Source organism: Syngnathoides biaculeatus, chromosome 4, assembly GCF_019802595.1.
Source record: "Syngnathoides biaculeatus isolate LvHL_M chromosome 4, ASM1980259v1, whole genome shotgun sequence".
Lineage (NCBI taxonomy): Eukaryota > Metazoa > Chordata > Actinopteri > Syngnathiformes > Syngnathidae > Syngnathoides > Syngnathoides biaculeatus.
This window is the reverse complement of record NC_084643.1, coordinates 2,037,599-2,058,159: the sequence shown is the minus strand read 5'-3', so window position 1 is coordinate 2,058,159 and position 20,561 is coordinate 2,037,599. Positions and strand designations below refer to the sequence as shown.

Below are 20,561 nucleotides of genomic sequence, written 5' to 3'. Positions count from 1 at the left end.
CTTGTTCCAAGGAGTCTCAACACGGGTTTCATTTCTGGTGATAACCCATAAAAAGAGAAAATGATGTCCTGTTGGATTTCTAGAGTTGGGGCTCAGCTTAACCAGCTGGAAAAACAAAACAAAACAAAAAAGCACAGTGTGGTAGTATGTAAGATGTCTTCTTCTTTTTTCCTTTCGGCTTGTCCCGTTATGGGTCTCCATAGCGTCCATCTGAGCCCATCTAGTGCCTCTTCCTTTCAAACACCAAATGTCCTCACATCCTCCCTCACAACATCCTTCAACCTTTTCTTTGGTCTTCCTCTCGCTCTTGTTCCTGGAAGCTCCATCCTTAACACCCTTCTACCAATATACTCACTCTCTCGCCTCTGGACATGTCCAAACCATCCAAGTCTGGACTCTCGAACCTTGTCTCCAAAACATCAAACTTTGGCTGTTTCTCTAACGAGCTCGTTTCTAATCCTATCCAACCTGCTCACTCCGAGCGAGAACCTCAGTATCTTCATTTCTGCTTCCTGTTGTTCCTTCAGTGCCACGGTCCCTAATCCGTACAACATGGCCGGCTTCGCCGCTGTTTTATAAACTTTGCCCTTCATCCTAGCGGAGACTCTTCTGTCACATAGAACACCAGACACCTTCCGCCAGCTCTTCCAACCTGCTTCCACCCGTTTCTTCACTTCCTTACCAGACTCACCATTACTGTGGATTGTTGACCCCAAGTATTTGAAGTCGTCCACCATCGCCATCTCTTCTCCCTGCAGCCTCACTTTTCCCCCTCCCCCCCGCTCATTCACACACATATTCTGTTTTACTTTGGCTAATCTTCTTTCCTCTCCTTTCCAGTGCATGCCTCCATCTTTCTAGTATGTAGGATGTCTGTGTGCTGATTTACAGTACCTTGTACGCTTTTCCACTTGCAGTAGCAATATAAATGTGGGTGGCTTTCTGTATATAAAACTGTAATATATTAGGGAACCAGTTCTTTGCAGGTATACCCTAGCGAGTGAATATGAGTCTGTTGTGCCCTTCTGACTTGATTGACAGCAGAGTTTCTGATCGGGGATACATTTGTCCAGTGATGTTCGCTGAGGTCTGTGGCTGGTGACGCTGTGGCTTATTAGAGGCTGATTTGAAAATTTATGAGCCGACACTGCCAATAAAATATCAGCCATACATTTGTTCAATGATTTTTTTTTTTAATTAGATCAACATTTAATTCCCTCACATAATATTTTACCATTGGGAAGGTCCCTACCAGATTTTAAGATAAAGAACATTATTAAAACTTCGTACTCATTCCACTCCATAAAGTCAAATAAAAAAATAACAATCAATTTTTGTTGCATTACAAACATCTTTGCAAAAGCTCGTCCCCCTCACTCCCAAACGAACAGCCAACGCTTGTGATTCGGTCTCTGTGGTCATGTGCTATTCTGCTGCAAGACAGGCTGAATTATATGTCATCATCTTTGGTTAGCAGTTTATTATTTGTGTAATGGACAAATGTGTTAAATTCCAAAGTACGTAATATTCGGATGCTTTCAAGGGTCCCATGTGCATGCAGTTGGTCCAAGTAAGAAAAGGAATGTCGTGAAATGCAATTAGTAGTATTATTTAATTGACGTAGTTACACTTCTATCCCGTTTTCCTCCGGCTAACTTGTAAGCAACCGTATTTCCAAACTCCGGCTTGGAAATGTTTATCTTGGAGTGCACGTCAAGTCCAAATCGGGATGAAACCTTTGAATTCCAGACAAAACAAGTGTGGCGTCTGGCCTGCTTCATCATGAATATAGATTGCATTATGAAGATGTGATGACATTTAGAGCAATCAGATTTAGCCCTCCCTTTTTCTGCTCTTTCCACCAATGCATTTTGTAGCAAGGAGTGCATCTTAAGAGAAATGTCGTGCAGATCAGTCCTTGGACCTTTTCAGTATGCTTTTGCGAATCCTCCAACCATTTACTGTCCATGCAAGACGTCTTCATGCTCACGACTTCTTGGAAGGCAAGGCAGTCCTGGTAGAAATGAAGCTGACTCGTCCCTCTATCTTTTGACTTGTATTAAGCACGCTTCCTCTCTAGACCTGTGCGGTGCTTTCCAGGCGCTCATCTGTGGGACTGTTAGATGGAGGAGAGAAACAAATAGGCCCGAGAAAGAGAGAGAGAGGGATAGAGAGGGAGAGAGAGAGACAGAGAGACGTAGGCTTGACCAGTTTGGGCGCTGTCTCCCATCTCATTACCAGATGCAAATGAAACGGGTACACATGTTTAATATTTAGTGGCAGCAGAAATGTCAGGCTGGCACAAGATGGAATTAAACAGCACTGTCAGCGCAAGTGAACTCAAGGCTTTCTCAGCTATTTCACTTCATATTGAGTTACTGTCACAATTTATTTTACAGCGGCGCGACGACTAGTGTGAAAATGTTCTGTGATGCCGTTAAGAAAGGAGAGGGAATCAAGATAGAAGTGTGAAGGCTGTAGCGCCGCTGAGGCCTTTTTTTTCCTCAATATTTGTTTTCTCGGCTTTGTGGCGAAGCTCAATTGTCTTATCACAAAGCTGTACTATTAATCACAATTCTTTTTACGATAATTGCCCCGGCGTTTCTGTCTGATTGGGGAGCGCACAGATGACTGATTGAATACAAAAGAAGGAAATAAGGTGACGTGAGAGAGCGAGCCGTAAACTCCGAAGTACAGTCGACGTGTTCTGCGTGTCGGGCTGGCGGGCTCTGCAGCCCCCCCCCCCCGTGGGAAGGGTCTGCTTTTACTAATCCTGATGATCCAGACTCATATCAAATGTGTCAGACAGACCACACCGCACAGGCACAAAAGATTTCAACCCAGATGGATTTGCTTTCTACTTTGAAAATAATATTTCTGAGAACTGCGAATCCCCCTTTTTTATTTATCTCTTTTATTTATTTATTTATTTATTTTTGTAACTGTAGGTTGTCTTTTAGCACACACCGGTGCATATTATCACAGTCAGGGCTCTGGCAAGTTCATGTTTATTCTAATCAGCATGGCAGATAACACCGGGACCCACAGGGACCTAATTAAAGATACTGTACATCGGAGGTTTATCTTCACAGCGCTGGTAAATATCTCTTCAATGGTTTATCCCGGAAAAAGAGACTGGAAGGCTTTTCAAGCGCAGATTAATTTTGGATTTCCTGGACCGTATTCAGTTGTCTGACCAATGTTTACTGGAGGTCTGCAATCAGACATTGTGGATAAATGGTACAAAAGTTTGATTTTTCATTTATTCCAGGCAATTCAACTCCCTAAAGTCCTTTGACAGAAATGGAGGGAAAAAATAAACTTTTGGTGCGGAGTTGCAGTCAAAACACTCCCACTCGCTTGGAAAAAAAAAAAGTGTTTCAGTATTCCAAGGTGGGGGCTTTAAAACAGCATTTCAAATGTTACCCTACTGTTCAAGATCGTGAAAACCTTTAATTTCATGCAAATGAACAGCTAGGGGCATGAAGCTTAATGTAAACGAATGCTTCTTTTGTTGAAGTGAGCGAGAGCACGAGAGCGAGAGCGGTTGGGAAGAAAATTCCCAAGGATTCTTTAATTGCTATCTGAAATTATGTAAATCCCTCTGCTAGGCTGAGTGCAATTATCCTGTGACTCTGGCTGCCAGCTTTACTAATGTCTAACAAAATATCGGTGGGTGACATTTAGACGTGGTAATGCAAATGAGAATTAATTTTTCTCCCAAGACAAAGGCCAGTGGAAAGATCACACCATTTTATACAATAAAAGCTGAAAAATGAAGGTTCGCAGAATGACTTCAAAAATGTTGATCTGGAAATGAGCCCACATTGAAGTCCATTTTCAGCGGGAGCACGTAGTGAATTCCATTATTTTCTCTATTCTGCGCTATTAATGTATTCCCGTGGCCACGGAGAGATGTTCTGTGTGCGGCAAGACATTCATTTGGAGTCGGAATTAATTGCAGTGGGCCTCGTTTTTCGTAATGATATGGGAGCCCCCCTCAGTCACCACCCCCCCCCCCCCCTCCCTTCACTGCACCACTGCTGGAACACATCGTTGCCCTCGTCAGGATGTTCCACTGTTTGGGGCACATTTTTCTATTTATGTCCCCTGGTACAGAGATGGATGTAGGCCAGCCGCTGCAGCCTGGTGAGATTCCCCTGTGTTAAGCGCACAACACCTGTCCTACTACAGTACGTGCGTCAGCCTCCCTCCCTCCCCTGCCCCCGCCCAATCCTTACCTAGCCATGGAGGACCACCATCTCCCTCCATAACACCCCCCCCCCCAACTGATTGTTTCCCAGGACTAAGCAGCAATATGAGGAGCAACGTTCTCGCTTGGTGTTGACGGGGAATTCTGCCATCTAAAACCAAATTACAGTCTGATGACATGGAGGAAAAACTGCTTATTAATATTTTAGTATGGAGACTGTGTACAGTAGAATTCCCCAGCTATGTCAACTCTCAAATGGGGGAAAGAATCATGACACATCAACAAGTGCCTATGCGTTTCCACAGTACTGTCCGCGATTACGTAGTACAAATTAACATTATTATTTTTTTGTGTGGTGAAGAATCTGCACTTTTGGTGTTAATCTCGGAGGTGAAACACTTTCATGGGAAGTCAAATTTGATGTGAATTTTTTTTTTTAAAATAGACTTTCAAAATTTGAACATGTTTCTCACAAAACTGTGGCCTCTAAGAATGAATTGAACAAATTTGCGGTGCCATGCGATTCCAGCGCAGTTACAGAGTAACTAATGACATCTGTCACGATTATGTCATCCATCCATCCATTTTCTTAGCCGCTTATCCTCACAAAGGTCACGGGGAAAGCTGGCGCCTATCCCAGCTGTCAACGGGCAGGAGGCGGGGTATACCCTCAACTGGTTTGCTGCCAATCAGAGGGCACAACGAGACAAATAACTGCACTCACAATCACACTTCGGGGTAATTTAGTGTCCAATTAATGTTGCATGTTTTGTCGATGTGGGAGGAAACCGGAGTGCCCGGAGAAAACCCACATAGGCACAGGGAGAACATGCATACTCCACACAGGCGAGTCCGGGATTGAACCTGGGACCTCAGAACTGTGAGGCCAACGCTTTACCAACGGATCAACCGGTGCCCGGAGAAAACCCATGCACGGGGAAGACGGGCAAACTCCACATAGGCGGGGCCGGGATCGAACCCAGGTCCTCTGAACTTTGAGGCCAACACTTTATCAGCTGATACACCATGCCGCCAAGATTATGTCATTTAATAAAACACATAATGGTAATCCATTACATTGGTGGTAGCATATATGTTTTTAAATTACAGTTGCTTTTTGAAGTTTCCCTGGTTACAATTTTGGTCCCATTCCGAAGAAGACACTTGTGATTGGCTCTCTCTGGTCATGTGCCATTCTGCACAGGTGTGTAGAAACTGTAATGCAACAAACAATATGTATTTACATTTCATCACGTCATTAATTGGACACTCTAATTTGCCCCTAGGTGTGATTGTGAGTGCGGCTGTTTGTCTCTATGTGCCCTGTGATTGGCTGGCAACCATTTCAGGGTGTCCCCCGCCTCCTGCCCGTTGACAGCTGGGATAGGCTCAAGCACTCCCCGCGACCCTCGTGAGGATAAGGGGCGAAGAAAATGGATGGATGGATTCCATCACATTTTCAGTTTATTATTTGTGCGTAGAATAAATTTGGGGTTCATTTTAACTTCAACATTTCACCCAACGGACCTGTCAATGTATTCATTTAAAGAAATATGAAAAGTAAGAGTTATATTACTTTAAAAGTCATTGAAAAAGTTAGGCAACTATTACATTTCCACCAGGGTAACTTGTAACTGGAAGCAAGTCCATTTCAGAAGTCATCTTAACACCACATCGGCTACCGATGCCAGCATATTGTGAGCATATCGTAGCGTATTTAGTCTTGTATTTAAGCTCATCTTCCTCTTTTCTGCTCATCTCCAGTCTTCCAAGCTCCGTCCGCCACCCGTAGATCCATCAGAGCGCTGTCACGGTGGAAGGGCTCCGATGCGCCTTCCTGATGCGGCCATCAAGGCCCTCCATCTAACACGAGCCGACACATCATAATAACAGTAAGAGGCCTTTCCTGTCCACTGTCATGCTTGGAGAGATTAGTTCCCCTCCACAAAACCCAGGTAATTTGCTTTTGCTGAAGCACATTTGTCGGCGCTATTCTTTCAGGTTAACTAGTTCGCGAGAGGAGATGAGACACTTGCTGCAGCATTTGCTCCTTTTACGCCGTTATTGCTCTCAGCTGCTTGGAATGTGCAAAAGAAAAAAAAATAAAAGGGGAAAAAAAAAGCCATTGTGTCGAGTTGTTGTCGCAATCTTGCCATACGTTTACTGCCTGAATGTAAAACAACAAAGGAGCAGAATGCGATTCATACTTGTAGCGTCCAACTCAAGGTCAGGGGCCCAGATCCGGCCCCCCGCATCATTTTGGGGGCCACGCAAAAGCAAGACACCTGTGATTTTCACGCATTATATCCTTCAGTATATCAAAATATTAAAGTGTTTTAATCTGAAGCCATAATTTGGTATCAGGAGAGGATAACTCCTCGGTCAAAGTTGGCGCGGCGTTGTTTCCCTTTCCTTCCTGACCCAACATGGCTGCCTCAACTACACATGGAGCGTTTTCCAAGAGAAGAAAGGGAGAAAGGTCAGTATGCAACCAAGTTTGTCTTCAAAATGCTAATCCGTCAGTATTATTAATGCGTAAGTGTCGTTCTAGAATAATAATTCATTAATAAACATATCTCTCGTATGTACCACTTCACAGAACTGAGAACGTACTCGTCCCAGTTTTGGGACACGGCCCGCGAGAGGGTACATCTTGTTTTGTCCTTTGTTTTATGCGTTAAACGAAAAAGAAGTGTTATTTTAGGAGACTTTTATCTCAATAAGGCAAAAAAATTGCCACCCTGCCCATGAATGGGTTGAAAAAAAAAAAAAAAGTCCAAACCGTATTTGTCCATAACGACTTCCAGATTTTGAAAGCATTTTTTTTTAAATTACAAAAGAAGCACGTTTTTACTGTTTTCTGATTTCAAAAGCAGCGTTCTGCAATTTATTTTACATACGTGATAAATGGACGTGAGCATATGTTTATAAACATTCAGTCATTAAAGGCCCTTCAAAGGAAACCTTGACTATGATCTGGCCCACAAAAATAAAATAATAAAAAAAAGTTTGACACTTAAAAATAGATCAACCAAAGAATGGGGTAAGTAGGTGAAGCATATTTGTTTTTGTAGTTATCAAATATTTTTCAAAAGGGAGGCAAATGTTGAGGTTAATATCTCGGAGCTGACAGGAAAACAAAAAACGTCTTCAAGAAAGAGTTACTCTCGGTTAGCCTAATATTAATTTTTTCCTTCTTATTATTGATCACCCAGGGATGCTCTAAATCCCGCCAGCGCACGAATGGGTTGCGCTCTGTCTTTTCACATTTGCACCATGATCATATTTCATAAATGCTGCATTTGAATTTTTATGTACAGAGTATGCAATATTCATGATAAACTGAATATGTAAATAGGTAACCTTTATTTATGGGTCCCTGCCAGAATCTTACTCTTAAGTATTTTTTTCCCATAAGATGGATAGATAAAAATGTTAGTTAGGGGAATACTTGGGTGGCACTGGCATGATTGATAATTAGTAGCGCAATATATGCTGGCTCAGGTCATAATTATCTTTTTTTTTCTGACAAGGCACATAGATCACCTAATTCTATTTGTAATTCTAAGTGATGATTTAAAAAAAAAAAAAAAAAAAAGTTGACAATGATGTGTTTTTACGGCGCTTGCTGACTCGTATTAGGACGCGTTTTGCTTTCTCGCACTCAACTGGAACTGCCGAAAATTGCCCTGACATAAACTAGTCAAGTTTGAATGTTATAGTCACACATTTAATCCTCCTGCTGCATTCCATTATTTCAAGGCAAGTGCCTCAAATTACCTGTCCCGAAAAAAGAAAAAAGAAATAAAAAAGCCGCTTTCCCTGATGTTTAGAAAGCGCTTAACGTGCCAGAGATGCTCCAAATACGATTTTACATCCACTTATGGAAATCCATTGTTCTTTGAGCATTTCCACATACAAAGCAATATTGTGCTATTTCCAAGAGGTCCAGGACCTCAATTACATCAAAGGCACTTTGTCCTGCTGCTGAGCTGCCCGCAATGGAGCGAAAACAACTGTATCAATGCTACCCCCTTGTGACCGCAGTGCAGCAGAAGAATTTCGATCCAAAAAGGATTATCAAGGGCACTCACGACGCCAAAGACAAGTCAGAAAATGCACAAAATGTATTCATCGCAATTTGGCTCGAATTGACAGAAAACATGAATAAATGATTGACTATTTGCATAGCTAATTCAGTGTGTTATAACCTATTTTTTGTTGTATTGAAGGACATGTTAACTAATGTCGTCAAGTTGTTGAGGATGGAATAATTAAGGAGAATAAATGTAGAATTTAATTCAAGGTTTGAGAGATGATTTATGCGGCGTGCAACGTGGAACGTGTCATCGCAGTACGTTATGTCTTGTGCGGTGCTGGGATGGCTTTCATGAAAACGAAATGTGTCGCGCAGAGAGAAATGCGTGTCAGAGGCTTGAGGGAGAACATTTTGGAGGCCACTCCCCTCGCATGAAGCCTTTTCATTGTATGGACTTGAAAGAAATAATGAGACACGCAGATGTATTATATTCTGCTGAGATGTATGGCTCACTTGTCACATGTGGCAGAAAGAGAAAAAAATATATGGTGGATTCTCTAAAGTGCGGTTTGCCCTGAGATGCCACTTTTTATTTGCAGTTTGTTTTGCCTCCAAAGACACATTGCGGTGTTGATTAGGTGAAGCAGAAGTTTGATTTTTCTTTTTCTTTCCTCCCCTCATGTAGTTATGATTTGTTTGCTTCATTTGTAGTAATTATTTAGGTGTCTTGTGATGTTTGTAATGTGGCTGAAACTCTTTGTGGGAATTGTTGAGGGTTCAAAATGGCAGCCTAGCATCATCAAATAGTCAGACATGATAATATAACGTCGTAACAATATATAACATAATGATAATAAAACAATTATGCACAAGTCTTTAAATCCAGTCTAAACAACAGCAGGTCAGCCAACAGAATATCTTTTCAGATAAAAGTGCGCACAGTTACAGAGAAGCGTGTGTGCGCGTGCGGTCCTATAATGAGTTGTTGGCCATAATTCACATTAAGGGGGCTGCGCAGAGTTGACACGGCGCACAAGCCCCCAGTGCGGAGCATGTCAATCTCGGACCTCGGGCCCCCCCTGTATTGACACCTGCCATCGACTTTCTTTCATGCACATCAGTGAGCCTAAACCATTTCATCCCGGCTGAGCGTCGCCCCCCCCCGCCATCGCCGCAACCTGACGATAGGTCGATTTGCACGAGGTTGCCCAAGTCAGGGCACCATGCAAGGATACGTTCAAAGCCATGCACATTACATCATCAGAGAACTTGCGATTGAATTTCTTTTATTCTTTTCTGACTTTCGGTCAAGAACATATTGTTGGTTAGTGTTGGATCTTGTAACACGTCACACAGACACTAATTCAGCCCCTCATCGGGTTGCACTTGGCACACAAACGTGCCAAAAATACACGTTAAGATTTGTCTGCAGCCCCAAAATAAAACTCTTTGCATTTCCATCTTCGGAGCTCTTGTCCCAGCGGGAGTTGCCAGCTGAGTAATGTTTTTGCTCCGGCCGCGTGAGCAATGCTCAGCGCGGGGAAAATGCTACGCTACTTTTCCACCGGAAAGACAGCAGAAGTAAGTTTGAACATTCCAAATGCCCCCGAGGGTTTACGGGCTTAGTTTTAGAATGTGGTTGCGATTTCCGAGTCACCTCAAGAGAAACTCTCGACCGGTCACTCGATCTCTTTGTCTCGTTGACTTTTTATTTCTCCTGCATCTGGAGACTCATTAGCATGCTTCATTTTCCTTTCCTGTCCATCCTCTCACTAAAACAAGACACCTGAATTATGTTTTTTTTTTTTTTTTTTTTTTTGGAATTATTTTGAAATCCCTCAACGAGCCAAGGTTATGTCATTCTCATTATTTGGGAAATATAAATGTGAAAGAAGTTGACTGTAAAAGTAGGGCGGAATATTTTACGACGTGTTTGTGAAGGAAAAGAGGAGGTCCTGCGGAAAACGTCGCTCTTCGGCGGATTGCGGATTTGGTCCTCATGACTTCCACACGTGTCGACGTGCTTGCGGCAGCCGACGCGGCCCCTCCGCGACCAGAGTCGTAAATGAATTACTATTAAAAAAAGGGTTACTCAAGGCCTGGACGGGCTTTTATGAAATTGCACGGCGGTGAAAAGGGGTTGACGTCTGACTATAAAAGTTCAATAAACTACACACTTTCCCAATGAGCAGACCTGATGAAAGCAAGTGCCAATTATTGCAAAAGTCATCATCATCATCATCATCATCAATTCTGCTTTTACTTGTTTGGCACCTTTCAGCTTTCCTCAAAGTCGGGGGTCACCAATCTTTTTGAAACCGAGAGCTTCCACTTAAGTACTGATTAATGCAAGGGGTTACCAACAAATTTGTTCAAATTACCTTAACTTATGTGTTATTAATAATTAATTGTATTTATCTATGTAAAAACACTGCTCTTAAGGAGCACTACAATCATCAAAAATGATTGAATAAGTTTGTGTTATCTTTCTTTTCCTTTGTTATCTCATGCTTGATCAGGTAAAATTTTGGTCCTGGAGGACCAGATTCATGATCAGTGGTGAAACAGAATGTGGTTTAAAAACTAAATCCGGATGCAAGTACCAGACCTAGTTTCATATATTGTTTGAACATTTTGGTGATTAAATAAAAATCCATCCATTCATTTTTGGAGCCGCTTATCCTCACAAGGGTCGCGGGAGTGGTGGAGCCTATTCCAGCTGTCAACGGGCAGGAGGCAGGGCACACCCTGAACTGGTTGCCAGCCAATCTCAGGGCACATCGAGACAAACAGTCGCACTCACAATCACACCTAGGGGCAATTTAGAGTCGCTAATTAATGTTGCGTGTTCTTGGGATGTGGGAGGAAACTGGAGTGCCTGGAGAAAACCCACGCAGGCACGGGTTGAACATGCAAACACCACGCAGGCGTGTCTGGGATTGAGCCAGGGATCTCAGAACTGTGAGGCTAACGCTTTCCAGCTGATCCACCGTGTCTAAATAAAAATACAATGTTTCTTTTTTAATTGTTTTATGTCCCAGGAGCTAGTTTCTGTAGCTGGGAATCGGATCGCCAAGGTCCCCGCCTCTGGCCACCGCCAAGCCCACATTGCACCTGACCCCTATGGCCCATCTCATAGGTGGTGAGCCCATGGGAAGGGGGAACCATGTCCCCCACGAGGTGTCCGGCCTCTCCCTTAGAGATAGGGTGAGAAGCTCGGTCATCCGGGAGGGGCTTAGCGTCGAGCCGCTACTCCTCCGCATTGAGAGGAGCCAGGTGAAGTGGCTGTGGCATCAGATCCGGATGCCTCCCGGACGCCTCCCTGGTGAGGTATTTCAGGCACGTCCCACTGGAAAAAGACCCCAAGGACGACCCAGGACACACTGGAGAGACTATGTCTCTCGGTTGTCTTAGGAACGCCTCAGGATCCCTCCGGAAGAGCTGGAAGAAGTGGCTGGGGAAAGGGAAGTCTGGGTTTCCCTGCTGAAGCTACTTCCCCTGCGACCCAACTCGGAGAAGTAGTAGAAAAAGGATGGATGGATGGATTGTTTTATGAGGCGGTTTTACAGTAAACTTTAAATGGGGTTAACAAATATCTTGAATCAAGCATGCTTTGCCTCTTATTTGTAGAACTGCAAGCGAGAAAGCATTTTTGCGCTTTCTCAAAATGAAAACAGGTGCAAAGAAATACTTGTTGTACTCATGTTTGAATGTTTAAAGGTGCTTAAAGGATTTCATTTTTTTTTTTTTTTTTTTAAACGTGGTCCATCCATATCGCGGATTTTCTCCTATCGCTGTTCCCCCGTCTGGATTTCATGCAATCAGTGTTGTAGCCACTTGTAATTGTATATTTCTACTTTTACATGTTGAGAATTGATATTTAATGATGCCGGTACATTGCAGTCAACACGAGCACAGGTGATCTGGATATGAGAATATCACTTGGAGGGGCTTGAATGTAACCTCCCGGCTCATCATTATTAAAAGATGCTCTCCTACCTCAGTGAACATGCAGGCAGCAGCTGTCTCTGCGTATCTGCGATATTGCTTTCTCCCACTTTCTGTAATTAGCAATGATCAAGAGGAATTATAAGCGCCGGTTAGCAGCACCGGACTCCTCAATGACCCTGATAGATGGTCAATTATAGTGATCAGGTCGGGCGTTTATTGGATTTAAAGTGGCAGTGATGGCCCCTTTTGGCCTTGTGTGGGTAATTATCACATTTCTGCATGATTTAAGATGACAGTCAACACTGAGAAAGACTTAACTAAAATGTAATCATTTTCTTATTTGTGTGTTTATGCAAGAGTTAACCGGTGGGGAGGGGAAAAAAAATGTTTACATCCACATTACACAACCTTTGAAAGACGTGGCACTTTCGCTAACTCCACAAAAAAAAAAAAAAAAAAAATCTCTCCATGCGTCCTACTGAAGGATCCAAAACCCGCTGCAGACCCTGAACAAGTTCGAATCCAAACCTGCTGCTGCTCATCTGAAGTAGTAAACAGGGGAATACATCAGTGCCTTGTTTATGCTCTTACTCCGCACGGCTGAAAAGGTCAGAGTCTGACGATTATACCGCGAGGCCGAGTGAAACTTAATAAAAGCCAAACAATGAAAACAATATCATCCATATTTTAAACAGCTGGCACCAAACATGGGGGGGGGGGCTTACACTAGGGTGCCAATTATTGTACCTCTCAGAATTTGCCACAAACCTCCTCAGGTGTACTTTCCAAATAGAACAATGACACATCTCACACGACTCGCATCCATATTAAATTATCAAATAGGATATTGCTGTGCCTTGCCCGTGCATGAACCGCTAACTTAATACTTCAAGCTGGTGGGGCAGGAGGGGACAGATTTATTAGGGTTTAAATGCAGATGTTTTTAAAGGATGCGTGTGCATTTGTTTTTCTGTCTGGGTTTGTTTTCCCTCCGTGGACTCATTAAAGTTGCTGCAGAACAGTCTGCGCTCCGTAATCCCGATGTATTATTAATCACGTCCTCCCGTGCAACTCCGGAAAAAAAAAAAAAACAAAAAAAAGGCCATTTTAGATTTGCGAGAATGCGGCACGGTTCGAAACGGAGCCCCGTATGGCGAGACGGGATGCTTTGTTTTATTTCCTGTTCCACAATCCCAAGTGGGCAAACCACAATGGCCGTAACGTTGGCTGTTGCACATTCGGTAGCTTCGGCTCTAGCGTCTTCCTTGTCAATGTACAAATTGTACATCGCGTAGCAAGTGCGCAGGATTTCGGCATCGGAGGTTCACAGGAGATGCCGTCAGGTCCGAAAATATTGTGCATAGGCAATGATGGCCTGTCCTCATGGCATTTTCCCCTTCACTTTATTTGGCCTTCGCTCGGGTAAAATGATAATCCCGAGTCCAGTCCACTGACAGACTGCAACATGATTCTCTTGGACAGTGACTGACTTCACATCCAATTTGTTTCAACTCCAGAGCGAAGCCTTATTATCTGGGATGCATGAGATGTCCGCGCGCGGGAGGCGTGATCGGCCGGGCGTCCGCCAAGGGCTGCCGGGAAAGTAATCAATAAGAGATTGTCTCTTGTAGTTTAGGCCGACACATTATGACACATCTGAAAATTAAACGGGCAGATGTTAATAATAATGGAAATACGGACTGATGCTTGAGAACGAGGCAGGGGTAGAACTTGAAACGATCCTGTAATGTCCTGTTTGCAGAGGCGTGCAACAGGGAAGGCGAGCCAGGCAGCTGAAGGGGGAGAGGGGGGGGGGGGGGCAGAAGATGGCCGACAATGTTCCTTGTAGGTGACAACGCACTGTTGCACTCCAACAAAACTTCAACGACTGACATATTTGCCCGTCGTATCAATTAGCCACAGAAATCTTTTTCCCCATTGCCTAACCACCAAAAAGACCACAGCGGGCGGGGGTCGGTGGGGGGGGTGTAGGTGAGGTTACCAAACTGCATTATAGGCCATTACGGATGCAGCGTCATTGATTATTTATACCCTTATAAAATGGCCGTCTCCCTGGGAGAGCGAAGCTCGCTTGGCTCGCGTTGATAAAACGTTGCCAGTAAATCAACGGCGGCAGACAAACGGCGCATTCACGTAGTACGCGTGAGAGACTTGAGTGACAAAGTCCCGCGTGAGTCATTGATGCCAAGGAAAGAAAGAAAGAAAAACAAAAAGAAAACAAGACATTGTTCGAGTTGGGCCGATGGCCGGAGCTTATTAAACTAATCGTTCTTTGCGATCCTTGGTTTCGTTTGCACATTTCTGACGCACGTGTGAGAGCAGATTAATCTGGGATGTAAAAATTGGAGAGTAGATCATATCCCTCTGGAAAATTTGTCATTTTGTTATTAAGCATTAGCGAGCTGGGGAGCAGACGGCGCATCAGAAAGTCAGCACTTTTTGGAACTTTAGTGTCTGTGGTGCTCGCAATGCTTCATAACCCTTTTTAGATATGAATCTCCCCAGTTCAAATTTGCATTTGTCATTTCGACATTCTGTCCCCCAGATTTGTTATGTATAAGCGAAATGATATTTATAAAAGGTATATTACTTCTCATTAAATACGAATTTTATCACACAGGTTAAATGTCCAAATGTTAAATGTCTCATATTATTATAGGGGAGTAAAAAAAGATTTGAAAAAAACATTTGTACACAAATGCTCGCCAGCATTACAGAGAATAAAGCGAGTCCATATTGGACACACTTCCCGGAGCACGGAAGTATGAAAGAGAGGACAACATGTTGTATCATTTATCTTCCTTAAACATTGAAGCTGTGACAAACTGGATGGATAAATTATGATAAACGATAAGACATATTTAGTCAATATTGCAGTTCTCTTTCATCACTTTGCCGTTTGTTGCCTCACAAAGTGTTGCTGGAATGACACCCACTCATTTAAATGGCACTTGGAGGGCCAGATTGGGATCAAATTGAAATGGGCATCGCGCACGGTAATATCAATATCTCCCTCTCTGAGATAAATTGTCAAAGTCTTCTTTTGCAAATTCATATCTTATTCACACAGTGTATGAAAAAGAAGCGGATGCCACTCAGGGAAATGCTTCTTTGAATGTGACTTTCAAAAGGCAACCTGTCACGATTTGAGATATTCGTACGAATTCATTCTTAACCTACTTGTACACTTAAAACAACCAGCACGTAAAGATGCGTGGGCTGGCTGAGAAATTTTCATATTTTAAATCTAATATCAAGTTTTGTCCAGAAAAAGTATTGCTTTTATGCTCAGAGAATTAAACGACTAGATAATGTTAGTCATGTGTACGTAGCAGGAATTAAAGATCAAAATGGAGAATAACAGACTTACATTGATGTGCCGTCGGCATGGTGGATCAGCTGGTAAAGTGTTGGCCTCACATTTCTGAGGTCCTGGGTTCAATCCCGGACCCGCCTGTGTGGAGTTTGTATGTTCTCCCCGTGCCTGCGTGGGTTTTCCCCGGGCACTTTGGTTTCTTCCCACATCCCAAAACCATGCGACATTAATTGGACACTCTAAATTGCCCCGAGCGCGGCTGTTTGTCTCCATGTCCCCTGCGATTGGCTGGCGACTAGTTCAGGGTGTACCCCGCCTTCTGCCCGTTGGCAGGTGGGATAGGCTTCAGCACTCCCGTGACTGTCGTGAGGATAAGCGGCTAAGAAAATGGATGGATGGATAAATAGGGTGACATCATCCAATCCAGCCCAGTCCCCCCCCCCCATAAAAAGCAAATTAAAAAAGTGTGACATAGTGTAGTTTAATGCTAAATCCTGACATTTGCAGATGACCTTGTCATGAACCAACGGTCCGGGGCTGGACCCAAATGCAGGACTTCCAGACGAGGGCATGATGTTAGGCGTACTTTTATTCAAAGCTGAGGTCATACATTGTGTAAGTAGTCTAAATTGCCCTGAGGTCCAATTGTGAGTGGGGCTGTTTGTCTCCATGTGCCCTGCGATTGGCTGGCAGCCAGTTCAGGGTGTACCCAGCCTGCTGCCCGTTGACAGCTGGGATAGGCTCCAGCACTCCCCCCGACCCTTGTGAGGATGAGCTGCTAAGAAAATGGATGAAATGATGGATATGGATGTGCTATGCTGATGTATAGCTAACATTTGACAACCATAAAAAAACAAGATTCATCACGAGTTTAGAGACAAGGCGCCATCAGTATTTTTTGTGCTTCAAATATTATTTTTCTTGATAAGAATTCCCAACACAGGAATACCGTTGTGTATTAAGGACTAAAAGCTATGCGTTGTCAAAACTTATCAAAGTGGCCCAGGACAGGCAAGGGCCGACATCCTCCGTCATAGAAACTCAAATCAATCCCAGTCTACTCCAATGAGGAGAACTGCACAACACAATATGTTATTGTATCAATGTGATATTAAAGAGCTGCGTGAAGTGTCACAGGGGTACGATGAGGTGCTCCGAGCTGCCAACCGGCTGACGGAGATGCGAGCAGCAGCGGAATCCGAGAACATGACTCCTGGATGAGCGAAAAGTAGCAAGCAACACGAGACGACGGGAGCGGTAGCGCCCCAGAACATCGAACATACTTGGCATACGTTCATCCTACCACGGAGAAGAAATGTTGGATTTCGACTCTGTGAATGAAGCTCGACATGCGAAGAGAAGGCATGGCGGACGGAGACAGTGAGCGGTCAGGACCAGGGCGGGCAAAATATTTGCGTTTTTGTCCGTTTGCCGCACCGTCGGTGAGGTTGCTATTGATATCACGGAAGCCAAGTTGGCACGCACATCTGGCGCTGGGTATTTAGTGCAATTATTTATGATTTCCTCTAAGATTTAAAAGCTCTTTGCCCGGCCTTGTAATGCAGTAACTGATTGCACCGCTAATGTAATTAAGGGGAGATTATGATGTCCACGTGGCACACCAGATGGTGGCATTCACGGCAATGGGGGAAGGCACAACTGGCACGCCGCTGCACAAGGGCACTCAGGCGCGGTGAGTCGGAGCAGTCCAGACTCCCCGGCAGACGGGAGGAACCGTGCATGCGTTGGAAAAAAAGAAGACGTGTGGCGCGCTGTGCATGCACGTGTGGGTGTAACGTGGGAGTTCCAAGCTTGAAGGGGAAAAAACAAAAACCACTCTAAGCACACTGACCATCTCTAATTGCGTAAAAATGCTCCAAACTGTTGCTATTTTTCACAATAACGTAGCTGGATAAAAATTGTGCCTTCACAAAAACCTAACTGTACTTTCCTAAATGGGCTAATCTTGACACATCATTCCTGCTTTTCTTGTGTCACCCAATTCTTTGTGCAGCATATTAAAGTTATTTTATTTCTGTAAACAGCACAGAATACACGTTCAGCTCACAGCACATTAATAGCATCCGCTAACAGTTCTTACACACGATAAGTTTCAATGAACTGCAGCTTCTTCTGCTGATTTAAATCACACGGCATGTATGCTAACAAATGCATTGGACAAAACTCTTTGAAACAATACTTCAAATGAGTGAGCTCTATTCTAATTCCGGTGTTCAAGAACATACAGAAATCAAATATGACAAGTTAAACATCGAAATTAATACAGCCGGATGAGACCAAAAAAAAAATCACTCAAACACTCCTGCCGATCTGGTCGCTCTTATTGTGAAGCAACAGGAAGTTGCACACTTTTTTTCCTGTCCTATTTTTTTTTTTTTTTAGCGTGGGCTTTATCACGTTCAATTAACGTGTCAAAACTTAGAAATACGATACAAGTTCGACAGCAATGCATCTCAAACGCAGCAACAACCCCACCCACTCCCGTGTATCTTACCTGTAAACAGCACAGAATACACGTTTTGCTCACAGCACATAAATAGCGTCCGCTGACACGCGATACGTTTTAATCTACTGCAGCTTCTTCTGCGAATTGGCTGGGTCGCATCGGCCAGCGGCTGCAACACAGCGCCCTCCGCTGGCGAATTGCTGTTACTAAAAGAACGAACACACTGAAACGAAGCAAATGTTCTCCATGTCCAGTCACACAAGAGTTGAATTTGAGGGGTAAAGTATTTTGAAAAAATGTTGTGTGTGTTGTGTAGTGGGTGGGCCAAAAATAATAATATTTCTAACTGTACATGTTATTAATGTCCAAACACCATGTGCCACACTTGGACCAAAAAAGAGGAAACAAAAGTAATCCTTGACGCAGTTGGTTTGGTGAAAGAAAACTGCTTACTCGAATTCAAACTGTAAAAATAAAGTAAATAAAATTGTTTCCACGTCGCATGGGCACAGGAAATCCAAGTCAATGAAAAATACAAAGAAAATGATGAGCATTGTGTATGATGATGGATGTTAATGATGTTAATGATGATGGTCAAAAAATTATTTTGCCCAACCATCCATATTTCCACTGTCTATCAAGTATGTAGCAAGCCTCAAATCCTCCTTTTAAACATCACAGAATGCAATATACTCATCATCCACAGCGTACATAAAATAAACAATTATCAATACACGATATCACACAATTCAAACTTGGCTGAAATTATTTCACTAATTATTCTGACTGAAAATATTTGAAGAACAGAAATTAGATTTAGGCTCTTACAATAACTATGGAAAGGTTGAAGAAGTGATTAATTAAAGAGGAGCATAAAGTATACCTGTCACGCTCGACCCTATCATCCGCAAAAAAAGTATTTTTTACTCAAGCCACTACTAGTGGACAATCTGCCCCCCCCCCTCTCTCTCGCTCTCATTATGAGTGTACTACTGTATACTGTATAATTGTATATAGTTCAAGTCTAATGTGACTCATCAGTGTGATCGTTTGGATTTTCTCATATGAAAATTTGTATTTGAAGCCTGAAACTGATTCAGATACACTTAAGAGTGTGTATGTATAATTAACTGCAATAGTTACAAAATCAGGTGATGTTCATGAAAATCAAATTTGATTCTACAGCGAAGGTAAAAAAAAAAAAAATTAAAAAAAGAGATCAACCTGGCCTTTACTTAGTGAAATGATGATGATATTGTAGAGCTTTGCAAGATTCTATCCTATGGGGGCACCTAGAGCGAGCTTCTTAAAACATTTTATTATGAGGAACTCCATACAGGAGGACACAAGGGTTTATTATATGCGTAGACGAAAAAAAAAAAACAGAGGAGGAGGGGGTGAGGGTCATATCTGAAATGAGCCCTGCACGCGGCCCATAATGGGTTCATACGGGTGACAGGGACGTTCCCGGCCGGCGCAGAAGATTTCCCAAGCTGATCTGAGGATTTTATTACTCTCCAGGTGGCAACGCGGAAATCTCCAGCTTCAGTTCCCAAATGAGTGTCGGCAAATTACAAAACACGGCCGTGATGACCTTTAAATATGAAAAGGAAGCCATCACTGTTTGAAAACAATTTAGGCGCGGAGTCATTCGCTGAACATGTTGGGGGGTCGCCCATGACCGAAGGTGGCTGGAGGAGTCATATATTGCACTCAAGTAAGATTACCGTATTTTCCGCGCTATAAGGGGCACCTAAGAGCCTTTAATTTTCTCAAACGTTGACAGTGCGCCTTATAATCAGGTGCGCCTTATATATGGATCAATATTGAGCCTTTAGTGCAGCTCCATCTAATGGATGCATAACGTAACCCCAGCCTCTACGATAGCGTCTATTCTATGTGCCTTATAATGTGGTGCACCTTATATATGAAAAAAGTTTTAAAATAGACCAGTCATTGAAGGTGCGCCTTATGGTGCAAGAAATAAGTTAATTTTACTTTTGATAAATATGACTCAAGTAAAAAGCAGTCATCCAAATATTTACTTAAGAAAGCACTCAATGAGAAAAATACTCAACTAAAGACTAACTTGTGAGGTTTTTTCCAATCAGAACGTGAACATAAAAGAAAATAAAAACATAAATAATAACTGATGGGAGTTGACATGAGTCCAAATTTTAACCGCCCAAAAAACAACAAATAAATCGGGCCTTACAGAAACATTAATTTGTGTTAGTGCGTGTGCGACACCATATGGATGGTGCTAATTTTGCTTCTTCACGTAAATACTCAAGTAAAAGTAAAAATACAGTGCATTCAAAGTAATCTGAACATATAGTTTCTGAAAAATCTTACTTGAGTAAACGTAACAAAGTAAATGTAACACGTTACTACCGACCCCTGCCCATGACCACATTCTCGACATACTGCGCTTAACATATGTTTTAGCTATTTTGGTTTAAGGTATTTTGGCCAAAAAGATCCTGTAGATCTTTTAACCAAGTTATTCCATAGCACCCCCACTGGAGCTAAAATGTGAACCAGAATCTCACAA

At 43.0% G+C, this 20,561-nt stretch overlaps 1 long non-coding RNA gene across 3 annotated transcripts; it reads right to left on the bottom strand.

Moving 5' to 3' along the window:
* Nucleotides 1–1,378: 1,378 nt before the first annotated feature.
* Nucleotides 1,379–18,181, bottom strand: LOC133499460 (uncharacterized). Of its 3 annotated transcripts, none has more exons than XR_009794663.1 (3): nt 18,056–18,181; nt 5,825–6,076; nt 1,379–2,116 (listed from the first exon to the last, which is right to left on the bottom strand). It is a non-coding gene; the product is annotated as an uncharacterized LOC133499460 (long non-coding RNA). The 3 variants fall into 3 exon arrangements; XR_009794662.1 differs by lacking the exon at nt 1,379–2,116 and adding an exon at nt 5,247–5,428; XR_009794661.1 differs by lacking the exon at nt 1,379–2,116 and having other exon boundaries at nt 5,775–6,076.
* Nucleotides 18,182–20,561: the final 2,380 nt, after the last annotated feature.